We start from the raw sequence: 27,425 nt of genomic DNA, 5'->3' as shown, positions 1-27,425 counted from the left end.
TGACACATAGTAGGGCTTAATCATTGTTTATTGATGACTATTATCTGTAAAACATTATGCTAAGGGGGCATCTAGGTGGCACAGTGGATAAAGCACTGGCCCTGGTTCAAGAGGACCTGAGTTCAAATCCAGCCTCAGACACTTGATACTTACTAGTTGTGTGAACCTGGGCAAGTCACTTAACCCTCATTGCCCTGCAAAAACAAACAAACAAACAAACAGAACCTACTATGCTAAACACAAAGGCAAAACGCTGAGGAATTTGTAGTTGAGATGGAGGACAGTAGGGAGCCACTTGAAAATACTTGAGCAGATGACAGGTTGAGAATCATGTTTAGAGAATAAATTAGGGACTTTTATAATCTGATGGAGAATGAAATGAGCAGAATCATGACACAAATTTGTATGATAGCAATACTGTAAAGACAAACAACTTTTAAAGTTGTAAGAACTATGGTCAATACAATGACCATCTATAGTTATAGAAGACCAATGATGAGATGCATTATTTACCTCTTGACAGAGAGATTGATTCAGGATACAAAATAAAGTGTGTGTGTGTGTGTGTGTGTGTGTGTGTGTGATGGAATTTGTGTTCCTTGACCATGCATCTTTGTTACAAGGTATTTCTTTTTCTTCTTCTCTTTCTCTCTTGTCCCCCCTGCCCCCCAAGGAAGTGGGGGAGGGAAGGAAAGAAAAGAGATTTCTGTTCATTTAATGGAGGGTGCTACATATGGGAAATGCTGTATGTACTTTCAGATGAAACCACTGTTTTACTTAATTGTTTTACTTTGTTAGAGGAGACTTCTCATGGAGTGGGGGTAATCTGTAAATGGAATGTAAAGACAAAACATAAATACAAATTAAAAAGAAAGAATAGATTAGAGAGGTGGTAGATTGGAAGATGGAACAGAGACTATTGTAAAGTAAGTGGTGATACATTAGTTTAGTTCCTAAAGCAATGCAGAGAAAGAAAGAAATGTGAGAGATGATGCAAAGAATTCATAACTCTCTGCAACAGATTAGAAATGTTTTGTGTGAAGGAAAGGGAACACTGAAGGATAATTCTCAGGTGAATTGAATGATGGTGGTCCTCTCAAGAGAAAAATGAAAGCTAGGAGAAAGGTCAGGTGGAAAGATAATGAGTTCTAATTTTGATGTATCAAATTTGAGATACCGATGGTATAGCAAGGTATAGATATTTAGCAGGTAGTTGGTGATATTATACTGGAATTCAGAAGAGAAAAAGTGGTGTTTTAGGGAATTGAGGGAATTAGGACAGCAAGTGTTTAATTGTGGGAACTGAGTGAACCACACTGACTCTGTCGTATGACTCAGTTCTGGAGTTACCTCAGTTCCCTTTCTATTCAATTATAGGTATAGTCCAAATTCTCTCTTGTGAGAAAACATTATTGGATTGTGGGAATTGAGAAAAAAAACCCTTATCATATTGTTTAAATCTAGCTCACATGCCTGGGAAGTTGGAATACTACTACCGACTGCTTAGAGACCCTTAATTAAAGACGTTGGTCATACTGATCAGAAACCCAGTCAGATCTTAAAATTGACGTAAGGAATTTTCTCACAATCATACATCTCAAGCAACCCATATGTCTTCTCTTAACCGGTCCTACACTGATCATTTAATTATTGTTTCCATGTTCTTTTCATCGAATATAGCCACTTTGGAGAGTGGGGCACTTCCTTTCCTGATTTCCAGGAATTGCACTTGTTTGATCTTCCCCTTTCAACTTGGAAAGTCCCTAATCTTTCCTCCAATTAGATATCCTCGTTGTTTTCTCTTAATTAGTCTTATCTGATTAATTGTTTTTAATGTATAAAAGTCTGTCTCCCCCCTGTATTCAGGGTCTAGTGCCAAAGTTGAGGAAGGCGACTGGTCCCAATTTGTTAGACAGCTGGCATGTATCGCTTAATAAATTGAAATGCTCTTATGTTTGAACCTTTGTTTCTTAAGTTATTTCATCTTTCACCCACAATCGCTGTATACACACATTTGGAAATTATCTGCATAGAAACAAATTAATCCAAGGGAACTGAATCTTTTCAAATTTCCATACTTAGTAGACTGAACATATATTATAACCAAAGGAGACAGGATCAAACAATTAAGAGATATCATTGGTGACTTTAGAAAGAATAGTTTCCATTGAAGAGTCAAGTTAGAAACCAATTCTAAGGGGGTTGAGAAGTGAATACACAGAGAAGAAACTGAAGCATTGATTATAAATTACTTTTTTTCTGTGATTCTGGCTGTGAACAGGAGAGAAAAAGATGAAGGAGCATACTGGGAGGTGGTGACAGATTTTGAGATTTGTATTTAAAGGATGAGGAGACTTGTGCACATTTGTAGGCAGCAGGGAGAGAAGATCAGGAGAGATTAAAAGCAAAAGATAAGAGTAAATACAAAATACATGTAAAAGTAAATACAAGATAATTTTAGGGGATCATTATCACCTAGGGATCAGGAGAAGCTGAAGGTATATATAGTAGGAAGCAATTAAGCTAGGCTTTGACAGAAGTTAGTACTCCATGAGGTGGTGCGAAGGAAGAATGTGGAAGGGGATTGAATTAAAGGCACACAAAGAGGCATTAGCTTTGGTAAGGAGCAGGGCCATATCTTTACAGTATAGTAAGGCTTGGATAAGATGTAGGTTCCAGAGCAGTTGGTTCTTGGGTAAGGAGGGATCCAAGCAGCTAGGTGGCACAGTAGAGAGAGTCCTGGGCTTGGAGTCAGGAAGACTCACCATCATGAGTTCAAATCTGGCCTCAGACACTTACTGTATGACTTTGGGCAAGTCACTTAACTCTGTTTGTCTCAGTTTTCTCATCTATAAAATGAGCTGGAGATGGAAATGGCAGACTATCCTATCATCTTTGCCAAGAAAACCCCAAATGGGGTCATGGGAAGTCAGACCTGACTAAAATGACTGAACAGCAACAACAAGGAGGGATCTCAACTCGGGCATAGAGTTTGACCTTTATTCAAGTGATGACAGCACATTGCTCCACATTCCTGGATGAGCAAGCATACAAGTTCCACTTGATTCCTGGATGACTGACATTGAAACAGACTGGATATAGGAGGATAAGGGAGAGAAATGATTTAAAGATAGCTTTAAGATTCTGAACTGGAATTATCATTGTTGCTATTAATAGGGAAATGAAGTCTACCATATTAATAGGGAACTGAAGAATATGTACAATACTTTAAAATTTACAATCATTGGAGCCTTACAACACCTTAGGTAGGTATTCGTATTCTCCTTTTACAGATGAAGAAAAGGTCAGAAAGGTTCAATAACCTGCTTATGATCCCAAAGACACAGATTTAGTATTTGTACCCAGGGCTTCTTGGCACTAGGCAAATGTTCCAGATAGATAGATAGATAGATAGATAGATAGAAATAGAGATAGATTAAGCTGGTCCCTAAACAAAGACCATGTTTACTCACATTCTTCGCATGATCTATAAGCCATTCCACACTCAATTTGAGTTAAGGTAAAAGGCAGACTGTTTCAGGTTGAGTCAAGGCCTATTTCAGAAATACATAGTAATTGGCATCATCTAGCAGCACCAAACCCCAATAGCTATGCATCTCCTCTCTCTCCAGATTCCTGCTTCCTGGGGGGACATGACAGGCTCTGTCTATAGGATTATATGGTGGCAGTGAGGACTCCTAGCCCAAAGGCCAAGTGATTCAATCTCCCACCTAAATCTCTACCCATTCCTAAGGAAGAGACATTTTTTTGTCCTTAGGACCTAAGTAGAAATATACTAACCTAATTTGCTTTCTCACAGAGGTTAGCTCTCACAGGGTAAAGGAGAATAACTAAACCTGGGTTTGGGACTTTATCCCTTTTAGAAGATTAAATCATCCTTAACTGTGCTTGGCACAGTGCAAATGAGAAATAGAGGAAAGTATCCCTACCTGCCGCCTTTTTCCAGTGGAAAAGCCTGGAAAGAGAAAAGGTAATTCCTGAGGAAAAGAAACTTAAGTAGCAACACAAAACTTAACACATGAAGATATCTCTCACCTAGAAAGTGAGTCAGAGAAGGAATCTGAACATTTCCAACTAATTTATAATCAAGCAATATAATGATTCCCTACCACAAAGGTCACTGGTGATTTCTAAGAATGATTTTGGTAGATTGGTGGTTGTGGTGAGTAATGGGGTGAAAACAGACTTCAAGAGATTAAGTAATAAGTACGTGGTAAGACAGGGAAGACAGAAAATGCAGCCTTCTCTGTCAAGACATGGAAATGAAAGGAAAGAAGCTATAGAATGGCAACTTGAGGGTAGGGATTTTTGTTTTTTTTTTTTTTAGACTGAGCTAAACATGCATATAGGCAGAGAAGATGCCAGTATGAGAGTAAGATACTGAAGATATAAGACAGGTGGTCAAAATGATTGATGGAGCAAGGTCTTTCAAGAGGCAGGAGTACATAGAATTAAGTGTAAAGATAACGTTTAGTCGTCCAAGGAGGGATACATTATCCTCAGAGACAGGAGTGAAAGGAGGGAGAGGGAAGATACAGAGATTCTGAAAGATGACAGGAAGGAAGTTGTGTTCACATCTTGTGGTCTCAATCTCTTCAATAAAATAAGAGGTGAGGCCAACTCATGAAAGCAGAGACTTTGGGTTGTGAATAGAAAATCTTTGGAATGGAAAGACTACATAGAATATTCAGAAGGGAATCAATGAGGGGTGGGAAAGGGCAAAGATCAGAGGTCAAAGCATGAGTCAGTTTGACTACTCAGAATCATAGAAAGAAAATAGAAAATCTCAGAAAGTCATAAAAATGAAAAAGAGCCTCAAGATAATATAGTCTACCCCCTTCATTGTACAGATAAGAAAATTGGTGCTCTGAGAGAAGTGACTTGTGTAAGGTCACAGAAATACTGGCAGAATTAGGACATGAACTCACATATCTGCACTTCTGTTATCATTTCTCTCAGATAACTCTGAAAAAAAAATCCATTTTCAATACACAGCTGTCAATCTTTCCTATTCACCCAACACCTATGTTGGCTTGATTTGCCTCCCTTCTCAGGCTGTTTCTAGCCATTTCTGTAATGCTCTTGACCTTCAACCTTTTCCACTTCACCAGCACCCAATACTGAGTAATGTTCACTGTCTGCTTTTCCTACTCACTCTCAGGCTGAAGAGCATTGATGGAGAAAAATCAGTGATGCTGATTGGATTCACTACAAATTCATACTACCTAGCCTAAGCTGAACTCTCAGGGCTGCTCATTTTATAGAAGTGCTAATGACCAGTAAAATTATCAAAAGACGTGATTAGCAAAGGAGAGAAATAAAAAGCTTGTATTATTTGTGAACTGAACCATCTGATGCCTTAGTTTAGTTCTTCACCCAAAAGCCTTTTTTTGAATAAAACTTTAGATATAATTATTGAATGAGTCCCATAAGAAGCCTTGAATTTTTTTTAAAAGGTCAAAATCATTGATTGTAAAAAATTCTATTTAGCCTAAAATATTGTCTTGGTTCTGCTCAAATTTCATCAATAACATTTCCCATTTTTACCTTTTTCAACTCCTCCTGGATTTTCAGATCACCTCCTTAGGAAGATGTAAGCATTTGTCCCTGTTAAGGGCTGCTTCCCCTACAATGCTATGTTCTAGGTATGAGAGACAAGCACCCAAAGAGAGACTGGTAATGCATGTACAAACTTAGGGTCCAGTCTATCATTGTGGGCACTTAACATAATTTATTGTAATTAAATATAGCACTTAGTGCAAGATCTTGTATATATTAGGGGCTTAATAAACATTTGCTGAATTAAATGGACTCAGGTCCTATTAGTAACTCCCTTCAATAGCTTACAAATAGATAAAGGCAAACAGTTGCTCTATAGAGACCATACTTTCTTGGGACACACATGGCCAAGATTCATCTGACTTGGTTGGATATGGGCAGAAAAGCTACAAAAAGAAACAACTCACATATAGGACAAGAATGTCACAGGACACCTATTTAATTCAACAAAGAAATTTTACAGATCTGCTGTGTACAGCACACTGGGACGGGTGCCAGGGGCAATGTGAAATTCAAAAAAGGTGTGATCATTGCTCCCCTAAAGCTTATAGTCTCTAGGGAAATATATGATACATGCAAAAATGACAACAGCTAGTGGATGTTTAACAACTGGTTGCCTGAAAATGCACACTATACCTTTAAGTTTAATTTGTATATTAACATTTTTCCCCCGTCTCTTGAGTCTAGACAGCCAATAAAGCAATAAATCAAGCCCTGATCTGTAGCATTTACTGATTTCTGAGGTTTAAATGTTCACACTGAATTTACAATTACTCTCAGGAGCCAGTCTGAGCTGGCTCCAGCACACCCCTGACAATAATCCAAAGGAAAGCATCATAAATATATGAGAAATGCAAATGATAATGTTTTCTCATATCCTGTCTTGACATAATGACATATATGGTCTAATAAATACCAGTGGGTCTCCATGATCATGATGCTGTCTCGTGCTTAAACCCCACCCCCCCACCCCACCCCAGCTCCCTACATCCACCCCAGTCACTGCCTGGAAGCTGCAATTCAGGGCAGCTGAAACCAAGCAGTTGGTAAATATTTTGCTTGCACTTGCTTACTTGTTTATTCCATGATAGCTTCTCTGTTGTGGTGGTGTGTGTGATCACAAAGGTACACTTCCTTCAGTATTTCAGTGGTTCTGTGAGCTTAGTGATGTGGGGACTTCCCTCAATGATACAAGAAAAAAATCATTATCAAACCCTTTTCATTCTGTGAAACTCTTGCCCATTCTTTACCATAAACCATACCTAGAAGAATTATGTAGTGGGCTTTCCAAATAGACATCATAAATTAGAAAATTTATATCCCTATGTTGATAGTTGGACCAACCTGTTGGTCAGGTATAGTCTCACTGAAAAAGGCCTATGGTATTCAGTCAATGAAGTAGCTACAAACTGAAACACCTGGAGAACCTCATCGACTATAAGAAATCTTTCTTCCATTTATATTTTGAACAGGACAGCATCATCCATGAGAGTGACAGGCACCATTGTTTAGCATCTATGTCTATATTTCCTTGCTAAATAATAATCAGAGAATCAATGGACATAGTTACTTCTCTGGTTGCATTTATCAAGACATATTGTATGGTATGGACATGATGATGGAAGATACTTATTAGAGAAGATACTCGAACTCTGTGCTTTGCTCTGTTGAATCCAAAGCTTAAAAAACACCAAGTGAAATGTCAGGCATATAAGACAATGAAATCTTGAAATTCTTTGCATCTTTAAGGAACTGGTGTGTCTATAAAGATATAGTCTGCTGGAAAATAATTTGAAAATGGTAGAATGCTGTATGTACTTTTAGTTTGTTTTACTTCACAGATTTTTTGTTGTTGTTGCTGATATAAGGAATGGGCTCTGTGGGAGGGGGAGGTATTGGGAAGTGACAATAATATATAAACAAAGCATTAATAAAAGATAAAAAAGACTCCTGGTTCCCTTCTCATGTTTTCATCATGGATATCTTCAATATGTATTTAGATGATTCTCATACAGGTTTTATAAAATCCCGAGGAAGGATGCTATGGCTTGGGAGTTAATGCTATCCTCTCGATTGCTACAGCATCTTTTAAAAATAAAAGCAAAGTGGAAAATAAAGAAAATGAAGTGTGTATGTGATTTTATTGGAGGCACTGCCTGGTTATACAGAGTATTCCAAAAATCTTAGTTTAAGTTTAAGCTATGAAAGCTCAAAACCACGTGAAGACTTTTGGGACATCTTGTATATATGTGTATTCTTCCATAGTCAATTTCATCTGGGTCTGAGTATACAGGTCTTTTCACATCTCCTGTTGGCACATCTTGAAGAATGAGGCCTTCAGTCAGAGAATTGGTGAAGACACAAGGACAGGACAAAGCCACAAGCATCATGACAGTGCCAGCCTTTGGGTTCCCCTGCAGTAGATACATTCCTAGCTTGTAGCAGTTCAGCTGTCTCCAGCCCCCCTCCCTCTCCTTCCTGACATTTCCCTCAGGCTGTAATGAGGAAAGTCGGAGAAAAGAACTGCTCACATACAAAAAGACTGAGACCCTGCCTTTGGGTTAAGGCTAAATTCTGTACTGACTTTTTTTTCCTTTCTGCAGATGTATGTATATATGCATTTTGGTAAGATCTTAAAAATCCTCAAGCAATTTCTTTCACTTGGGGAGTTTAAGGAATTATCTATGAATGAGTCAGCCTCAGAGTTACCATGGCGATGATTCTCATCACTTAAGGGTTAGTAGCCTTGTGCTATTACCACTTCAGTTTCAGAAGGCTTTGAAGTTCTGATCACATTTAAATATTCATAATGTTAAATATGGATTTCCTGATTTTGCAGCTTTACATGGCTTGAGATCCTTTCCTGAATCTATAAATAGAGATTTTACATTGAGTCTATTCCTTCCACAACATAAAAGGGAAAGCCACGAAATTTTGTGCTCACAGGGAATTTGAATCAAAATCGCCAGTCTCTAAGATTGTCCTTTATATTTGCAGAAGACAGTCCCAGAGGGGATCACTTGCCCTAGGTGCCATGTGTGCATCTGAAGAGACTGCCAGTCCTTTCTGCATTGCTCACACATATAAGCCGGCCCAATAGTAAGCATCCATAACTGGCAGAATTTGTAACTGTATAACACTGCATTTATAGAAGGCCTACATAATATAGTCAAACTGAAAAAAAAAAAGTGGCAATTTACCTTGGCTCATGAAAGCGAGTTCTTTTCAACACGGTTGTCTTGTACACTGACCAAGATGTATGCCACCCCCAAACTGAAGCTGACATTCCTTTCAATGCTTTTGTTCTAATCATCCCCCTATTTTTGATTTCCATCTAATAAATGGCACTGCTTACTGCTGGTCTTCACCCCACCCCGCTCCTCTATTTTTAGAAATCCTACTTTGGAGTGTTCTGATTGTGCATCTTATAGTGAGGTTTCCCCTTTCTTTATTCTCTCCCCTATTAGAATGCAAACTCCTTGAGAACAGTGACTGTCTGGCCTTTCCTATTTGTATTCCCAGTGCTTAGCAGAGTACTTTGCCCATAGTAAGCATTTAATAAATGCTTTTTTTATTCATTCACCATGTAGCAATCGACTGGGCAAGCCATTATTATTCATTACCTAGACATATGCAGTCTGAGGGAGTTGGGCAGCAGACTGTTGCTCATTGCTTCAGGCCTTGTATCTTAGTCTGAATTCCTGAATCTCAGTCCTGATGATGTTTTTTCTGTTTTTTTATGCTAAGAATAATATGTTGATATTGTTGTTGAAACTGGTCAAAAGCTGTAGAGAATATATAGATCAGATTTAATTTGTATAGCCAACTATCTGGCTAATTATATTGATTTGGATGTGTTATTTCCTTAATATGGAGAACTCCCAATTTCTCTGATGGACATGGGAAATTCTTTCATTACACAGTCAGAGGTAAGCCTTGAACCTGCTTCTTTGTTACCCCTAGGGAAGCTCTTTAACCACTATGACATACTGCCCCTTTACTACTACCAAAATCTAGATTGAGTTCCATGATGTGTCAAGAGGCACTTCAATATTTATATTTCAAGACTTTAATGTGAATCTCAAGGTATGACTTTAATATTCTAAGAAGCATTTATTAAGCAGGGCAGGGTGTGAGGAGAGATATAAAGATCAAATAAAACAAGTCCTCTGCCGTCATAGAATTTATAATACAGATTTGATTACTTTTACTGAAAGCTTAGTTCTAAATAAATTTTTTGTCGCAGAACTTACCTTTACTTTTTCTTATAATTGTAATTTATAGTTAGAAGGCATTTTAAAAAGAATAGTTATGTATAGCTTTTGATTGTATCTGTTCAACAACTCTATTATGTAGGCAGAACATTTTATAGAAGATACCACTGAGGCCCTAAGAAAATAAAACCCTTGTCCAGAGTCATACAGCTAATAAGTATTAATCTGTTAGTCAATAAGCTCTATGTTCTAGAAACCATGCTGGGATACGAAAGGAACCGTGCTGAGCACTTGGCTACAAAGAAAGACAAATATATCTCTGCCCTCAAGGAGTATACTTTCTATTGGGGAAGACAACATATACGCACATGTGTATATATACATGTTTGTAATATTATTATACAATATAATAGTTCTAATGCACACTAATATAATTATAATAATAGAAGGTATAACCCTATACATATGTATGTATATATAAATACATAAACATTAGAGAAGATGGAAGGTAATCTTAGAGTAGAAGACACTAGGAGAGGCTTTCTCACTAGACAGAAAGGTTTCCTGTAGAACGGGGGATTGGAAGTCAGTCTTGAAGGAATCCAGGGACATTAAGTACAGGTGAGGGAACAGAGAATCGCATACATGTGCAAAGACAGAGATGGAAGAGAGAGTGTAAGGTGAGAAAAAACAAGGATAGTGGTATAGGTGGTGTTGTAGAAGACTGAGAAAGTCAGGAGGGGCTTTGCATGACAAGCAGAGGACTTCGTGTTTTATCCTTGAGGTAATAGGGAGCCATCTTGGCTCACTGAAGGTGGGTAGGCGGGAGTAGGGGTAGTAGGTGCAGTAGGGATGTGGCGTATCAAACCCAATCACCTTGGCAGCTGAGGGATAGACTTTAAACATGGAGTCCATTTTCTACTATAGTAAACTAGGCCTGATGAAGTGATGAGGACCTGAACTAAGGTGCCAGCTGTGTGAGCAAAGAGAAGGGGACATATGAGAGAGATTGTGGAGATAGACATGAGATTTGGCAATAAATTGAATATATAAGGTAAAAATGAAGTGTTGAGGACAATTCTGAGGATTTGAAGACTAGGTGACTTGGAAGACCACGCCATAACAGGGAAGCTTGGAAGCAGGAAGGGCTATGTTTTGGACATGTTGAGTTTGAGATGGCTATGGGAGATGTATAAAAAGCAGAACGTGATGTATGACTGGCTATAGCTTAGGAGAAAGACCAGGGCTAGATATAAATATATGGGAATCATCTGCATAGAGATGACAACTGAACTCATGGGAGTGTCTGATATTTCCAAGGGTAATTATGTAGAACCAAAGAGAAGAAGACTTGGGACAAAGCTTTGGAGGCTATACATGATTAGTGGGCATGACATGGATGAATAACCAGCAAAGAAGGCTTAGGAGGAGTGGTCAGATAGCTAAGAGAACCAAGACATCATAGTTTTACAAAACCCTAAAACAAAGAAAACATGAAGGAGTGGTTGGTTATCAACACTGTTTAAAGCTGCAGAGTGGTCAGGAAGGATGAGGATTGAATAAAAGTAATTAGATTTGGCAATTAAGAGCATTAATAGCTTTAGAGAGAGCAGTCTCAGTTGAATAAAGAAGTGGGAAGCCACATTGTAGAGGATTTAGAAGGAAGTGAGAGGAGAGGAAGTGGTAGCACAGTGTAGAAGGCTTTTAAAGGAGTTCAGCTAGAAGGAGAAAACAGATGTAAGAAAATAGGCATGAAGGGATGGTAGAATCAAATAAGGATTTTTTAAAGCATGGATGAGACATGGTAATGTTTGTGGGCAGCGGGTAAAGTTTGTAGATGATGATAATGGTGGTGGTGGTGATGGTGATGATGATGAAGAAGAAGAGGGAGAGAGAGAGAGGGAGGGGAAGAGAGGGAGGAATAAAGAGGGAAGAAGAGAGAGGGACAGAGAGAGAGAAAGGAAGAGAGAAAGGAAGCAATTTGCTGGAGAAGGAGGGAGAGGATGGACTGACAGGTATGTAAAAAGAGATTGGTCTTGGCAAGAACAAGGTCCAACTCTTCATTTGATATCTGAGCAAAGAAGATAGTGGGAAAAGATATTTGAATGCTATGATATGAGGAAAGGAGTCCTATTGAATATTCTCAATTTTTTTAGTGAAGTATGAGGCAGTGCCTTTAGCTGAGAGGATGGGGAAGGGTTGAAGAAAGATAAGAAGGTTTGGAATGAACATTGTGCAGAGTGAGCAAGCAAATCAATCAGGGTAGAATAGAACATTTGCCTTGCTGAAGTGAGAGCCCAACTGAGGTTAGATAACATAAATGTGTAGTGGATTCAGTTTGATTTCATGATTTCCTTCCACTGCATTCACCATAGTTAGTGGTTAAGGAGAGAAATTCAGGTCTGGGGTCTGACAATTTGTGACATGAGAGAAAAAAGGGGCAAGAAGATTTAAAATAGAGAATAATGAGGAGTTAAGTTGCTTCACTAAGGGGTCTAGATAGGGAAGGAAGGAGAGTGTGGTGTGGGGATTATAAACTGGGAAAAAAACCAAGGGGAGAAGAAATGGAAGTCATTAGTGAGGATCAAGAATGGGGTTAGGGGTTGTAATTATCAGTGGTTAGAGAGGTCTGTTGAAGGGAGGCACTAATTAGACTTTTCAAAGGCACACTCTGAGGCCAGGCTCATTGCAAGTGCGGATATGTTCTGTGAAGCTCTAGAATGCCCACCTTACAGGCAGAAAGAGCGGGGAGATATCTGAAGCCCAGTTTAGGAAGTAATGGTTTCTCATCTGCCCTTGAGAAAACCCTGGGAGTTAGGAAATAGAAGGGGTCTTGTCTCCCAATATCTGAAGGAAGACAGGAGGTCAGTGCTAAGGACCTTGACAAGATAAGGATTCACAGGTGCCACTGGGAAAGACAATTCAGTACTGCTCAGAGCTAGCGATGAGTCATGGTGATACCCTGCTGGGCAGTACCTGACATGACTTTGTGAATCACAGAGTCTCAGAGCTAGGGCCTCTGCATTTAGGCCAGAGAGAGAGTTAAGAGTTTGAATAATGAATCAGGTTGTAAAAAGACCTTGACAAAGCAAAAATAATATACTGAATAAAAAGGAAACATATAGTAGAGATAATGTGAAACCCTCTATGTGGCTTCAAATGATCAATTTCACAAGTCCAGGACAAGGGAGATGTAGTTAGAAAAGAGTTCATATTTAAAAGAAAAAATCTGAGGATTTTAGTGGAATAGAAACACAGTTTGAGTTAAAAGTGTGGCACAGTAGTAAAACAAAACAAACCAACAAACCTAGGCTACAGCAAGAGGTATAATTTCTAAAATGAGGGGCATGTTTATCCTCCTGTATCCTGCTGAGTTTGGACCACCTCTGGCATGCTGGGTTCAGTTCTAGGAGTCACACTTTAGGAAGGTTGAGTAGCCACTTCTTGGGGATTCTTGTTCATACACAAGTCAAATTTTGAGATTCCATGATTCAATGGAACTAGAGGCTAAATCAGCCTCTACTATGTTAAAAAAAGCTACTAATGAAAGGGAAGGTAGTGGTGAGGAAAGTGATGCAGATGAGATTAGGACTAAGGGAATGGACTGTTTCAGGAGATACTGAAGACAAGCTTTGCCTATTTGATAGGGCTGCCCAGGATTGAGTCCACTAAAGCAGATCACTGAATTTCCATTTTAAAAAGGTCATATTTAGAATACTTGTTTTGAAGACACTCTTCTCTATCCTGTTGCTAAGCCTTCTTTAGCCACTAGGTGGGGATATCATTTTAGCTTGCATATCACATTGTCCTTCATAATACAGTCAATGAAAGGGGAAAAGTCTTCACATAGCTGTGGTGCTAATAGTGTTATATAGGTAACAAAGTTTTTAACTTAATTTCTATTGCGTATTCTCATTTTATAACAAAAAGTACTTCAGCAGTTTTGGACTCCCCAAAATAAGCCTATTATATCTGTGCTTTGGTTTTTTTTTTGAGAAGCCTTTTTTTTTTTTTTTTCTGATTCCTAAAGACTGGAATAAAAGTTGCAAATAGAATGGATTGAGGGAAATTAGGAAATTAATTAGGAATGAATAAATTAGGAACTTGCAGCTTATTTGAAGGACCTTCATGTAAAAAAGTGGATTAGTGCTATATCCTTAAGGATCCAGAGAACAGATCTAAGACTTACCTTTGGAACCTTAGTGGAAGGCAGATATTGCTTCAGTATAAGAAAGAATTTAAATTTTAAGATTTCGAAGTGTTTCAAGATAGAATGGGGTGCACTATGACCCTCAGTTCCTTGTCTTTGGAAATGTTCAAGCAGAGGCCAGAGATCTGGCTATAATGGGGATAGTTAGATTACATGACTTCTGAGGTCAGAACAACTCTTTTCAATTCTAAGCATTCATGATTCTATTATTTAATGCAAAGATAAGTAATTAAGCTGACTACAAGCACTGATGTTGTAAATTTTCCCAATTCCTGGCAACCCACTGAGTCTACTGAAGTTACATATGATTATAACTTCATTTTGAAAGCATCAAACCCAGCAGGCATCTCTAAATATGCTAAGCACTTATTAGCACTTGTTTAGGAGACTGTCTGTAGGGTGGTTGTAGTACTGGACTCTGTGTTTATAGCCTACTTTGTTATTATCAACATTAAAGGATGATGTACATCCCTCTGTAAAGGTCTCATCTATTGCATCCTGTTGACTTGGAGCAGACCCTTTTTTTTCTCAAAGGCTGTATCATTGTAATAAAAATTCTATTGGGGGGCAGCTAGGTGGCGCAGTGGATAGAGCACAGGCCCTGGAGTCAGGAGTACCTGAGTTCAAATCCAGCCTCAGACACTTGACACTTACCAGCTGTGTGACCCTGGGCAAGTCACTTAACCCCAATTGCCTCACCAAAAACCAAAAACCAAAAACCAAACCAAAAAATTCCATTAGGTTCTACCACGTTTAAAGTAATAATTTGGGCAACAGACTGAATTTGCTTTCTGAGGACTGGCCTAGCTAAATTTGGAGTGGCTTATCTCTCATTCTTTGGCCATTTAGTGAATCACTTGTTCCTGGTAACCTAGGAAACAAAGAGAAATACAATAGGGTCCTCAGTCCTACTTAGCTTTCTTATGCTTCTGTAGTGATTGTGTCTGAATGGCAGTAAAGGGAGCAAAATTCTAAGAATTACATCTTTTGTAGATAATTTATAAACTTTAATTTAATTGTTGGTCTTCTAGTGTCCAATGACCAACAAAAGGACAACAATACTGGAGGAAGTGAATTGTATCCATCTTGATATTCTCATTATAAATGAAACCAGAAGAAATAAACAGGTCGCAGGTTCAATAAGGAGTCATTGCTGATTCTCCTTGGAGAGGTAAACAACAGGAACTGTTTTAAATAGATCAAGAGAATCTCATGGCACATTTGGTCTTCAGGTATTGCAGTGTTTGTGAGGAATCTTTTCAAAATACATTCAAAAAGACCACCATGAAAATAATTAAATTTTCTTTCACAGAAGATTAAGAGGTAGAAAAATTATAGAAAAAAATCAGTAAGACTAGCTAAAAATCAACATACACCTTGATAGTGATTTCAATTTAAAAGTAAGAATAAGCAAATATTGGAAAATCTTCATCAGGAACAAAAAGAGGTCGAAGATCTGTTGATTACAGAGAATTATTATGTCTATAAATCATGAATATATTCTTCAAGAAAAGATAATTTAAAATGAGCATTAACCAGAAAGAGTAACAATTAGAACAAAAAGACACGGCATTTGAACAACCATAGAGTATTCATGCAATTTATTTATAATGAAAAGAATGGGTAATGGCAAGGCAAAATTGACACAGGCTATAATAATTTCATGTAGTTTGATGTAAATCAATTAATATAACAAGATCAAAAGAGTCTGAAAAGCATCTTAGAAGTAAACACTTGACTTGCTTGCCAGTACCAGGTTTGAATGTAAATTTGTTTGTAAAATTTTAAGGAGAAGGATTGTATAGGATTATATGCAAAACTGCCTAATAAAACAGTGAGAAGCAGTGGAGAGGAAAAAAAAAACACACAACCCAACAGTTTAAAGAAAGCTTAGTGAGAAATCCAGCTAGGCGTCCTATTGCTGTGCTTATAAAATATGAACTCCTCTGTTGGGCTTTTATTTTTAAAATTTTATTTCATTTTATTTGCTTCAATTACTCATAATTTATTTTCTCTCCTTCCCAACTCCCCACTCTCATTGAAAAAACAAAACAAAACAAACCCTTGTAACAAATGTGCATAGTCAAGAAAGATAAATTATTGCATTGGTCACATTCAAAAATATTTATCTTATTTTGACTTCTCTGACACATCAGCAGTATGCTTCATTATAGTGGTCACTACATCGATAAGAATTTTTTCAAAGTTGTTTATCTTTATAACGTTGCTATTATGTAAATTGTTCTCCTGATATTTCTCACTTCACTGTAGTTCATATGAGTATTTCCAGATTTTTTTGAAACTGTCCTTTTTGTTATTTCATTCATGACATAATTTGTTCAGCCATACCCAAATTGATGGGAACACTTTTATTTTTAATTCTCGACTACAGAAAGAGTTGCTGTAAATGTTTTTGCACAAATAGGTCCTTTTCTTTTTTCTTTGATCTGTGTAGGGTGTATAAGCCTAGCAATAGTATCTGTGGATCAGAGTTTACATAATTGAGAGACTTTTTGAGCGTAGCTCCAAATTATAATCCAGAATAATTATATTAGTTCACAGCCCCACCAATTGTACATTCCTTTTCTTTTTTTGGTCATCTTTGCCAATCTGATGGGTATGAGGTCAAACCTCAGAGTTGCTTTGATTTGATTTTTCTCCAATTATTAGTGATTTGGAGCTTTTTAACATGGCTATTGATAGCCATGTATTTCTTCCTTTGAAAAACTTTGGTTCATACTTATAGTAGCAGCCTGGGTCTAGTTAGGGATGCTTTGGCCCTGAGGGGGACACTATGACCATAGAGAAATGTGGTTGATCAGCTTGCTGGGGTCAGTTAGAGATGACTCTTTCCTTGGAGAAGCAAAATAGTTGATTAACCATGTAGTCGTTGGTCAAATAGACAATAAAGCAGCCACTCAGAAAAGCTGGGCTGCCTCCTCTAATCATTTTTCTATTGGGAAATGGATCATAATATTATATATTTGAATCAATTGTTATATGTCTTAGGAATGTCACCTTTATTAGTGAAACTTACCACAAAGTTCTATTTGTATTAAAGGCCTTCAAAATCTGTCCTTTTTCTATTTTTATGGCCTTCTTACATATTGTTCCTTTACTTGAACTCTATTGTCCTATCAAATTGCCCTGACTATTCCTTACCTGTAGTCCCCTTCTTAACTTTATTTCAAAGTACAGCTAACTTTCTTCAAAATTCAGCTCAAGGGGCAGCTAGGTGGTGCAGTGGATAAAGCATCGGCCCTGGATTCAGGAGTTCCTCAGTTCAAATCCAGCCTCAGACAGTTGACACTTACTAGCTGTGTGACCCTGGGCAAGTCACTTAACCCTCATTGCCCCAACAACAACAAAAAAAAATCAGCTCAGGCATCATCTTCTATTTACAGATTTATTTTTCTGGTAACATGAACTGCTAGTGCTTTCTCACCTTATATTATGTTGAATTTATTCTCTCTATATAAATATGCACATATTATGATAGAATGTATTTCTTACAGGATATAACTTCCTTGATAAGGAATATGAACAGGCAGTTTTCAGAAGATATAAATTCTATCTATAGTCATATAAAAATACTCTCAATCACTATTGATTGGAGAAATGCAAATTAAAACAGTTCTAAGGCACCACCTTACACCTATCAGACATGACAAATGCTGGAAGAGTGGAGGGAAAACAGATACACTAATGAACTGTTGTAGAACTGTAACTGGTGTGACCATTCTAGAAAACAATTTGGAACTATGCCTAAAGGGCTTTAAAACTTTGTATATACTCTTTTACCCAGCAATGAATACTACTACTAGGTCTATATCCCAAAGATATCAAAGGAAAAGGAAAAGCACCTGTTTGTACAAAATTATTTCTAGCAAAGAATTAGAAATTGAGGGGATTCCGTTTGTTGCATATGATTGTGATCAAGTTGGCTTCTAACATGTAAGGACCTTAGTAACCTTTCCTCCCCACTAAAAAAAAAAAAAGTCTGGAGGAAAGAAGCTCAAATCCCTTGGAACAGCCTGTCAAAGAATGACCGGCAGTAATGATTAGAAACCCCTTTCTGCGGGCTGGTAGTTTTAATATCAACCATCTGCTAATTCCCCAGTAATCTCTCTCCCTGATCCTCCAGTATGAATCAGCACAAGTCCCTAGGTCCAGGCTCCCTGCTTCCTTCCCGTAATGCCTGATTTAGATTAAAAACCATGTGAAAATCCACCAGCTTTCAGCAGTAATGGGTGCCCAATTTCACTCTAGGTCCCACCAGGGATGTTTCCTGATTGCTTATTACTTGCTAAACCTTGAGTGTTTGTGTGTGTGTGTGTGTGTGTGTGTGTGTGTGTGTGTGTGTGTGTGTGCGCACGCATGTGCTTGTGTGCAGCCATCCACATATGGATCTCCATAACACTAAACTTTACTAACTTTTCAAAGTACTGAAGCAATAATTTTCATTGCTGCTTTCAGCTAATAATAATATCTTTCAAACAAGTCACCATGACATGGACATCTGTATTATATAAATTGATTGTTGACAAGTAAGGATTCTAGCATTAATTTTTTAAAATAGTAAAAGAAAAAGTTATTTCTAAGATGTTGCTAATTAAACTTCATCTTTTCACCTGTCTTCCCATAACAACTTAGTATTACTTTTCCATAAGCACAAAATTTTTGAGGAAAATTACTGGGATAACTTGCTTAGGATTTTAAAAGTACAGTTTGAAAAGCTCTCATGATGATATTACTAGTAAGTCTAAATAAAGTAATAATCTTATGTTTTGTTTCCTAAAGCATGAAAAAATTGTAGGTGAATTAATAAATATCAACTTAGGAAAGCTATAAACATTGGGGCCTAATAGACTAGGATATTTTGTTCCTTTTGCACAAGGTACATTGGAGTCTGTGAAACATGCATTAATAAAAGGGAATAACACTGCACCCCTCCTTCTAATTGATTTTGCCAAAGTGTGTGGATGTGTGTATATATGTATGTGTGTACATATATATATTATATGTATGTATGTATACACATACACAAATACATATATACATACATACAGAGCCTTGAGGAATTGTCAGTCCCATGATGGACAGGTAACCAACAGAATATTATTTCAGGATAGATGCTACCACTTTCATCATTGTTACAGAAGTAGTAATATGAAAGATTTATTTTCTTCTCCATGACCTAAAATGAGGATTGCTTCAGTATCAGCAAAAATATTTGGGAAATACTGGCAATTCCTGCTTTTAATTGAATCACTCTTGGAAGCTGAATTAACTTACTATCTCAGGACCCAAGTCAATAGCATTTCAAGATATTTAATCAAAGCTGTCATCTGATCTATAGCTTCCATCTAGCATCCTTCCCCTTTATTCCTCCTACGCTAGAAAAATGCCAAGATTGGTGCGCTCCTTGTTGATGGCAAACAAAATTTTAATGTCAACAGGGAAATGACATAAGGTCTTGGAATCTCAGGTCCATAATGTGCTATGAACATTCCTGTACCAAACAAGGATGAACTACACTTAGACTCCAGTAGCATAGATACTGGTAAAATCTTAATATTTGTCTCAGAAAATTGGGCACCCAGAGAATCCATGAGAGTGTGATTTTTTTCTTCTCATTTAATTTTTTTTCTCATTTTAAACGGATAAAATAATCCTTAGGAGTACAAAGAGGTGGTAGATAAATTCTATGCTTTTGACTCTTTTGAACTATAATTTCTCTTACTGGATCTTCCTCCTTTGGGTTGCAACTTAACTCCTGGCTACCATGTCTCAGTGCATCATCTATCCACACTATATTATTACATTTATCTGCGTGGTATTTCTACTTTTAATGCCATCATTTTTTTGGTGTATTATTGTTTTGGGGTTTTAGAGTGGCCTGATCTAATAAAAGGTTTCCTTTCACAGACTGTGCAAGAGGTCTACGTGTAATGGCAATCACTGGTCAGGGGATCAGGCAGGTCAAGTGAATTGACTAAAGGGCAGAAAGAAAATCATTCAGGAAGGCTAATCCATGGAGAGGCATGAATAAGACAGGACTAGAGAGGAATGGTGTTAAGGGATCCATACTTCTGTAGAAAAGAAGCCTAAAAGACTATTCAAAGGGCCAGGGGTCCTGATTTAGAGGGCAATTGTGCATTCCTATCATGGGACTAAGAATGGGTAAAAAGCAAGGTGAATCCAATGAGTAGAAGCCTTTTACAATATTGGTATCTGTATACAAAGATAATGACCATGTTTCAAGTTAAAGATGCAATTATACATCACTACAGGAACATGATTTAATGAGGAGTTCAATGAAATCCATGAGATAAGTAGAGCATTTAATAATGGGCTTTTATTGCATCTGCTTTATGAAATTATATGAACTAATGTCTTGAATTGTCTGTTGAAAACACTGTTGAGGGGATTTAGATTAAATGGATTAGTATTTAGAGTACTGTAATGAAAATTCCTGAATTATTTTTAACATCTGCCTATATATGGCTAGTAGAATAGAAGGATTGATTCATCCATTCACCAATTAATTAAACTGTTACTATTTGCAAGGCACCTTTGGAGATACAAATATAAATAAGACATAGTCCTTACCCTTATTAAGCTTAGAATCTCATGTGGGAAATATAATGTATGTATGTATGTATGTATGCATGTGTATATGTGTTATATATGTACATATAATTACTAAGCAGAATAGTACAGCATGATAATATAAACCACAAACAGGTATAAAGTCTTATAACATCTAGGAAGAAATAAATGATCATTCTTTCCTGGGGGGATCAGGGAAGACATAATAAAGGAGATAAAATTTGATTTGACCTTTGAAGGGCGAGTACAATATTTCAACAAGCAATGATTAGGGCAGATGGGCAGTAGGGGGAAGAGAGAAGAAGGGGTTGAATTATAATGCAAAGAGCTTGGAAAAATTACTTCCTTATGTCTCTGAGATCTGGATCTCTCTACATGAAATTGTTGAGTCACTAATATCCTGGCCAAATTCAATGATCTTTTTTAAAAAAAAGGTTTAAAAAAAAATTTAACTTGTTAGGCTGACACTAATGGCAGACCCTTCTTTCTCTAAAGGTTCCATTCCCTTGGCTTTAATTCTCTTATCCTTCTTTTCTTCTACCCATGGTGCACAGTTTCTACTGGGTTTTTCCTTTCTCCTATATTATGACTATTGGAATTTTCCAAAGCTGAATTCCTCTGGCCTTTTCTTTAGGTATGACCACTTAAGGGAACCACTTTCTGAAGGTTTTACCTACAATTTACAAGAGAAATGATATCATAGTAACCCTAGCATCAATATTGCATTCATTTTTCCATTATAATGTTCTTACTGCTTATAAGGCATTTCTGCCTAGGAGTTTTAACAAATCCAAAAGCTCAACATGGATGGACACCATCATTTTCTCCCTCAAACTGTACCTTAACAACTTTCCCACTACCTGTGGTATAGTATGTGTGAGTGAACACATAGAGACATAGTAAACACATGTGGGGTAGGCATAGGCTTTAAAATTAAAACAAAAGGCCTAGGTTATTATTTATGTGGCTTTGAATAATTTACTTAAGATTTCTCGTCCAACTTCTTTATCTGTAAGGTAAGGGGTTTGAATGAGATGATTTCTTTTTTCTTTCTTTCTTTTTGTTTGGTGAGGCAATTGGGGTTAAGTGACTTGCCCAGGGTCACACAGCCAGTAAGTGTCAAGTGTCTGAAGTTGGATTTGAACTCAGGTCGTCCTGACTCCAGGGCCAGTGCTCTAGCCACTGTGCCACCTAGCTGCCCCGAGATGATTTCTAATATTCTTCTACCCTCTAAGTTCTATGTTCAATGGTAATTTCCTCTGGGTCCTTCAGGTTTCAAATCATGTTGGTTAATTTTACTCTTTAATCTAAGCTACTCATGGATTGCTTTATTTTGTATAGTGTATATAACATAACTCCACTGTCTTTATTAATTAGCATTAAAATTCTAGCACTTTCCTTTCCTTTCCCAAGGTTAAGCAGATAGCTGCCATAACATTTATTTTAATTTCCTAAATTCATAATGTTGCAGCAAGATTGATACTAATTGCTTGAACTATTCTAAATTATCAACAGTCATGAAGAATTGATACTAAAAAGATTTTCCTTCTTTTTTTCCAGGGTTACCATGTACTGGTTGATAGATACCCACTTCATTTTAAAATTCCCTGTAGTGATTTGATAGTAAAATTTTTGCTGAATTTTCTTAGATCCATTCTTAGATCCAATTTTTCTGCATTACTTCCCCTAAAATACTTATAATCTTTCCTTTATAAAATATGCTTCCTGGTTTCTCTTACTAAAAAGCACTTATGACAAACTAGATAAAGAGGAATTGTTTTCAAGGAGGCCTTGCTGGTCTGTATTATTACTAGACTATCTATACATAGTGTATTGTCTTCAATCTGGTGAACCAGACTAGAAAGGCTAAAATGAGGATTGGGATGGTTATATTATTTTCTCACATTGACAGGAAATGGCATGTGTCAGGATAAAGACAGAGCGAAAGAAAGGTCTTAGACACTTCTATTTTATCACCCCTTCACTGGATGGAATTTTATGTGTAAACCAAAATAGTTTATGTTTAGCATTAATTTTTTCACCTTGTAAAATAAAAATAACTGACACTTTATAGTGTTTTAAAATCTGTAAAGTCCCTTATATACCACCTTATCATATACTAATTTTCACAACTGCCCTGTAAGTTGAGTATAATAGTATTATTTCCATTTTACAGATGAGGAAACTGACACTCAAAGATGTTAACTGACTTGGTGATGATCACACAGCTTGTTGCTGTTGTTGAGTCGTTTGAGTCATGTCCGACTCGAGACCCCCATTTGGGGTTTTCTTGCTAAAGATACTGCAGTGGTTTCTTATTTTCTTCTTCAGCTCTTTTTACAGATGAAGAACTGAGGCAAATAGGGTTAAGTGACTTTCCCAGGGTCACATAGCTAATAAGTAACTAAGGCTAGATTTGAATTCATGAGGAGTCTTCCTGACTCCAGATCTAGCACTCTATCCACTGCACCACTTTTCTGCCCTAATCACAGGGCAAGATTCGAACCCTGGTATTCATGATTCCAAGTTCAGCACTAGAATCTCTATACTATGCTGCCACTATGGAAAAAAAAAGTCCACCCAATTAACATGAGCAATATTCTGTCTCTTTAGAGATACGCTGTATCTGTACTTGCTAGTCGGATAGAGTCCCAGAGGAATTTTTTTGGTCACCACTTTTATCCAAAAAAGGTCATTCCCCCACCCCAATATGCCCTTTAGTCTTAAGAATTACTAGAGACAGTTCCAAATTATATTTATGGAATAAAATGGCCTGGATGAAAGATGTTTCTGTATGACAGTCAAAGGAAAATAAAACAAAAAATATGTAAGGAATAAGGCAAGACAAATAGGTCTGAGTAGTAGTTGGATAATGGTAACCTTTGATCAGCTCCTCAAAGTTCTTTGACAACAACTTTTGCATTTAATTCTTCTGTTATATAGCTCTTGAACCCAAGAATTGATTAGTGACTAATCAAAACAAAAGACTACTGTAGCAAAATGAACAAAAACTGCCCAACATCGCTAGCCACTGTGGGGAGAGGGGGAAAGGTTCAAATAACCTTTCTTAAAACACTGACCCATCATGGGTCCAAATGTTAGACTCTGATTCTGGAAGCTCTGAAAATAATTTTCTTTGTTGTTCCCAAGAATTCAGCAAAAGCATTCATGTATTGTACCTTTCAGCTGTAAGGCTCTCAGAGCCCTTAAAATCAATCTGGTATTCAACCTTATCTACGGGTTCAGTCGTTTGCACAAGTACACAGAGAGCTGGTGACAGGATGAAAATATAACCTTGGCCTTCTGACTCCCAGAGTAGCATTCTAACCAGTATATCATGGCAGTGCATGCCTCTCCTTGAAAGGCAGGGCTCTTTTCTTTTGACAATGCCTAAGAAATTTGTAGGCTGTCTCAGGCGGCTGAAGAACATCTCTGAGGGAAGGGCATTGTGGTATACAGCAAGGGCTGCATGATGCAAAGTTAGCTTACACTCAGAAATGATAAGCTTCTTCAAAATGAGGACTGCATATAAGCTTTTAGCAAAATGTCTCTTCAGTTTTCTTCAGGGGGCAGGGAAAACAGAATCTTTTTTCCCCCCTGTTGTCACAAAGATGCTTTAAATAAAGGCAATGTGCTCTTTACTCGTGATAGACAGCATACCAAATGCAGGATCAGAATTTCCGCTGGGAGACATTTGGTGCAGTGCCATTGATAATTTGACCAGTTGTCAACCTATATCTTCCTTTGCAGCTGGGGAAACTCTAATCACCTATAATATATCTGCTTTTTCTGGATACAATATTTGGTCCACAGGAGTCTCCAACGTAGCCTTTTCCCATAAGATTGTAAACATAAAAAAATGAGGATATGTGAATCTAGCCTGTCTGTTAAACTTAAAGTATATATACGCTTAAATGTTCTTTCTTTGTCTCTGTGCCTCTCATATTTTTAAGAGGGGGAAAGATTTCTAAAATTGTTGAATTATTTTGTGATTTTAGGTAACTTCATGTTTAGTTGTTTTAATTATGTCCTACTCTTTGTGATCCCATTCTGGGTTTTCTTGGCAATGATATTAGCATGGTTTACCATTTCCTTCTCCAGCTCATTTTACAGATGAGGAAACTGAGGCAAACAGGGTTAAGTGACTTGCCCAGGGTCACACAGTTAGGAAGTGCCTCAGGCTGGATTTGAACTCAGGAAGATGGCTTCCTAATTCTAGGCCCAGCATTCTATCCACTGTTCCACCTAGCTGCCCCTTTAGGTAACTAATAAGTACATATTTCTATATTCTGCCAAGTACCTTTTCTTCCTTGGTTCAAAACCAAATTTAGTCTTTTTTGTTTGTTTTGGTGGGGCAATGAGGGTTAAGTGACTTGCCCAGGGTCACACAGCAAGTAAGTGTCAAGTGTCTGAGGTCGGATTTGAACTCAAGTCCACATGAATCCAGGGCTGGAGCTTTATCCACTGTGCCACCCAGCTGCCCTCCCAAATGTAGTCTCTTCCCTTTCTACCAATCTGTAGAGGAAAAACATACCACAACAGCTATGAAATCATGATACACTTGTCAGGTCTATGTTTTCATCATGAAGGATAGGATTGAGGCAATGATCTAGATAATGACTGCTGCAGATTTGCTACTTATAAAGGAATTTTCTAAATATTTCAAATAAAAATGAACTATACTTCCCCTTAGCCTCCAACTTGTAGTACATAAGGATTGACTTCTCCTCCATTGGAGCTATTTAAGTAATTTTGGCGTAATCATTGTTGTTATTGTGAGGAAAACTCATGCTTCAATGAATCAAATACACATTTATTAATCACTGTATACTAGACACTATGCTAGGAGCTAGGGATACAAAGGAAATATATGAAATACAACCAATTTGCAACATTCTTGCATTTAACTTTTGTGACTTCAAGCATTTGTGAGATTTTATTAGTAATCTCATTTTTGCTTTTGCATTGGCAAGCCTGCACAGTCCTGGCTATGGGCAATAGAATAAAAAATGATAGGTGATATACACACAAGTTTGTGGAGTGACTGTTATACTATTAGGCACTTCACTGATCTTATTCACCCTACCACTGCAGAGTTAAGCATTCTCTGTGCATTCATTGCATATTGTCATCGTTTATCTTTAAATCTCAAGTTTTGTGATGCAATTATGTCCCTAAAGCATAATGCAAGTCCTTTGGACTCTTAGTCTATGTGTGCAAAATCAATAATGTAGCTTAGTGAGAAAATAAAGGTATTAGATAAACTTCTTTCAGGAATGTTTTCAGCTGCTATCCTTCACAAGTTTGGTGTTAATTGTTTGGTGATTCATTATATACACAAAAAGGAGTAAAGTAATTATGGTACTATAGCTGTTATGTGTTATGAAAAGTGAATATTGTCTAAAAATATATTTTTTCAATTGAGATGTTAGCAGAAAAGGTTACAGAATTCTGGGCAATTACTAGTGAGAAAAATGTTTTGCATGTTACCAATTTTATTTTGTGTGCTACATTTTATGGGTTAGTTCATGGTTATTCTGTTAGGAAAAGCACATATTGTCAGAATTCATGTTTTATTTTTAAAATTGCATGCAAAAAAGACTGTATTTCAGAATTTTCTAGTGAAAGATTATAAGTTTTGGTGGTTTCAGGAACCTAAACCACTATTTCCCATAGGTTCAACATATCATCCTTCACATTTTTTACTTTTGTGAACTTTTCTAGGAACATTACCCCCACAATGGAGAGGAGGAAAGTAAAAGGGAAGAGAAGAAATGAGCCCAATATATTCAAAGGCAGTGTGACAGAGGCAAATGTTTGAACTTGCTATTGCATGAGCTCTAACTTTTAACATCAGAGCATGTGTACATTGAGATCTAGTCTTCATTTTCTTTAGACCTCCATGTTTAAATTTCTTGTCTTTAACCTTTGTGCATTATAGTTATTTGTCTAAGGTGGTTGCTTCCTAGAAATAGATGAACATGCTAACCTTTATTAGTTGTGCTTCACTATTCCCTTGCTGTTTCCTACTCACATTCCTCCTTCTATGTAATTAATTCAACTTCTCCCTCTTTCCCTCTCTTGCTTTCTCTTTTCCCCTCTCCCTCTCCACATACATACCTACATGTGCATGTATAGATACAGACATATTCATTTTAGCTGTTAAGATTTCTGGGTGTTGGTTAAGCTTCTGTAGAAGTGGATGCCAAAATATAAAGCAAAGTATTAGTTGAACCTTAAAACTGCTATACCTCCTGACAATATCATGACATTCTGTAATACAGTGGTCAGTATCTGAAGGACTTCTTCCTGTCCCAAAAAAGAGAGCATGGGAGGATAGAAAACAACACATAATCAAGTGTGATGTGATCTGATACTATTAATGAGTTAGAAATCCAGAAAGGAGAGATTACTGGGGGTTCATATATTTGGGAAAGGCTTCATGGAATAGGTAGAACTTAATATGGGCAGAGGTATAGCAGTTTTAGAGGACAGCTAAGTAACACAGTGGATAAAATGCTGGGCCTGGAGTCTGGAAGACTCCTTTTTTCTGTGTTCAAATCTGGCATCAGACACTTACGAGCAGTGTGACCCTGGGCAAGTTGCTTAATTCTGTTTGCCTCAGTTTCCTTATCTGTAAAATGAGCTAGAGAAGGAAATGGCCAGCCACTCCAGCAGCTTTGCCAATAAAACTCCAAATGGAGTGATGAAGTGTCAGACACAACTGAAATGACTGAACAACAACAATAAGAACGAAAGGGCTTACTTAGGTAGCAAAGATCATGGAAGGAATTCCAGACTTGAAAAGT

The 27,425-nt window shown here is 37.3% G+C and overlaps 1 protein-coding gene across 2 annotated transcripts in view; it reads right to left on the bottom strand.

Annotated features, from left to right (window-relative positions):
* GABRB1 (gamma-aminobutyric acid type A receptor subunit beta1) overlaps positions 1–27,425 on the bottom strand; it is a 433,528-nt gene that overhangs the window by 253,196 nt on the left and 152,907 nt on the right. The gene's annotated exons all lie outside the window — the stretch shown is intronic.

Source organism: Dromiciops gliroides, chromosome 6 (genome assembly GCF_019393635.1).
Source record: "Dromiciops gliroides isolate mDroGli1 chromosome 6, mDroGli1.pri, whole genome shotgun sequence".
Lineage (NCBI taxonomy): Eukaryota > Metazoa > Chordata > Mammalia > Microbiotheria > Microbiotheriidae > Dromiciops > Dromiciops gliroides.
Note: the sequence above shows the minus strand (reverse complement) of the source record. Positions and strands in the feature narration are given on the sequence as shown.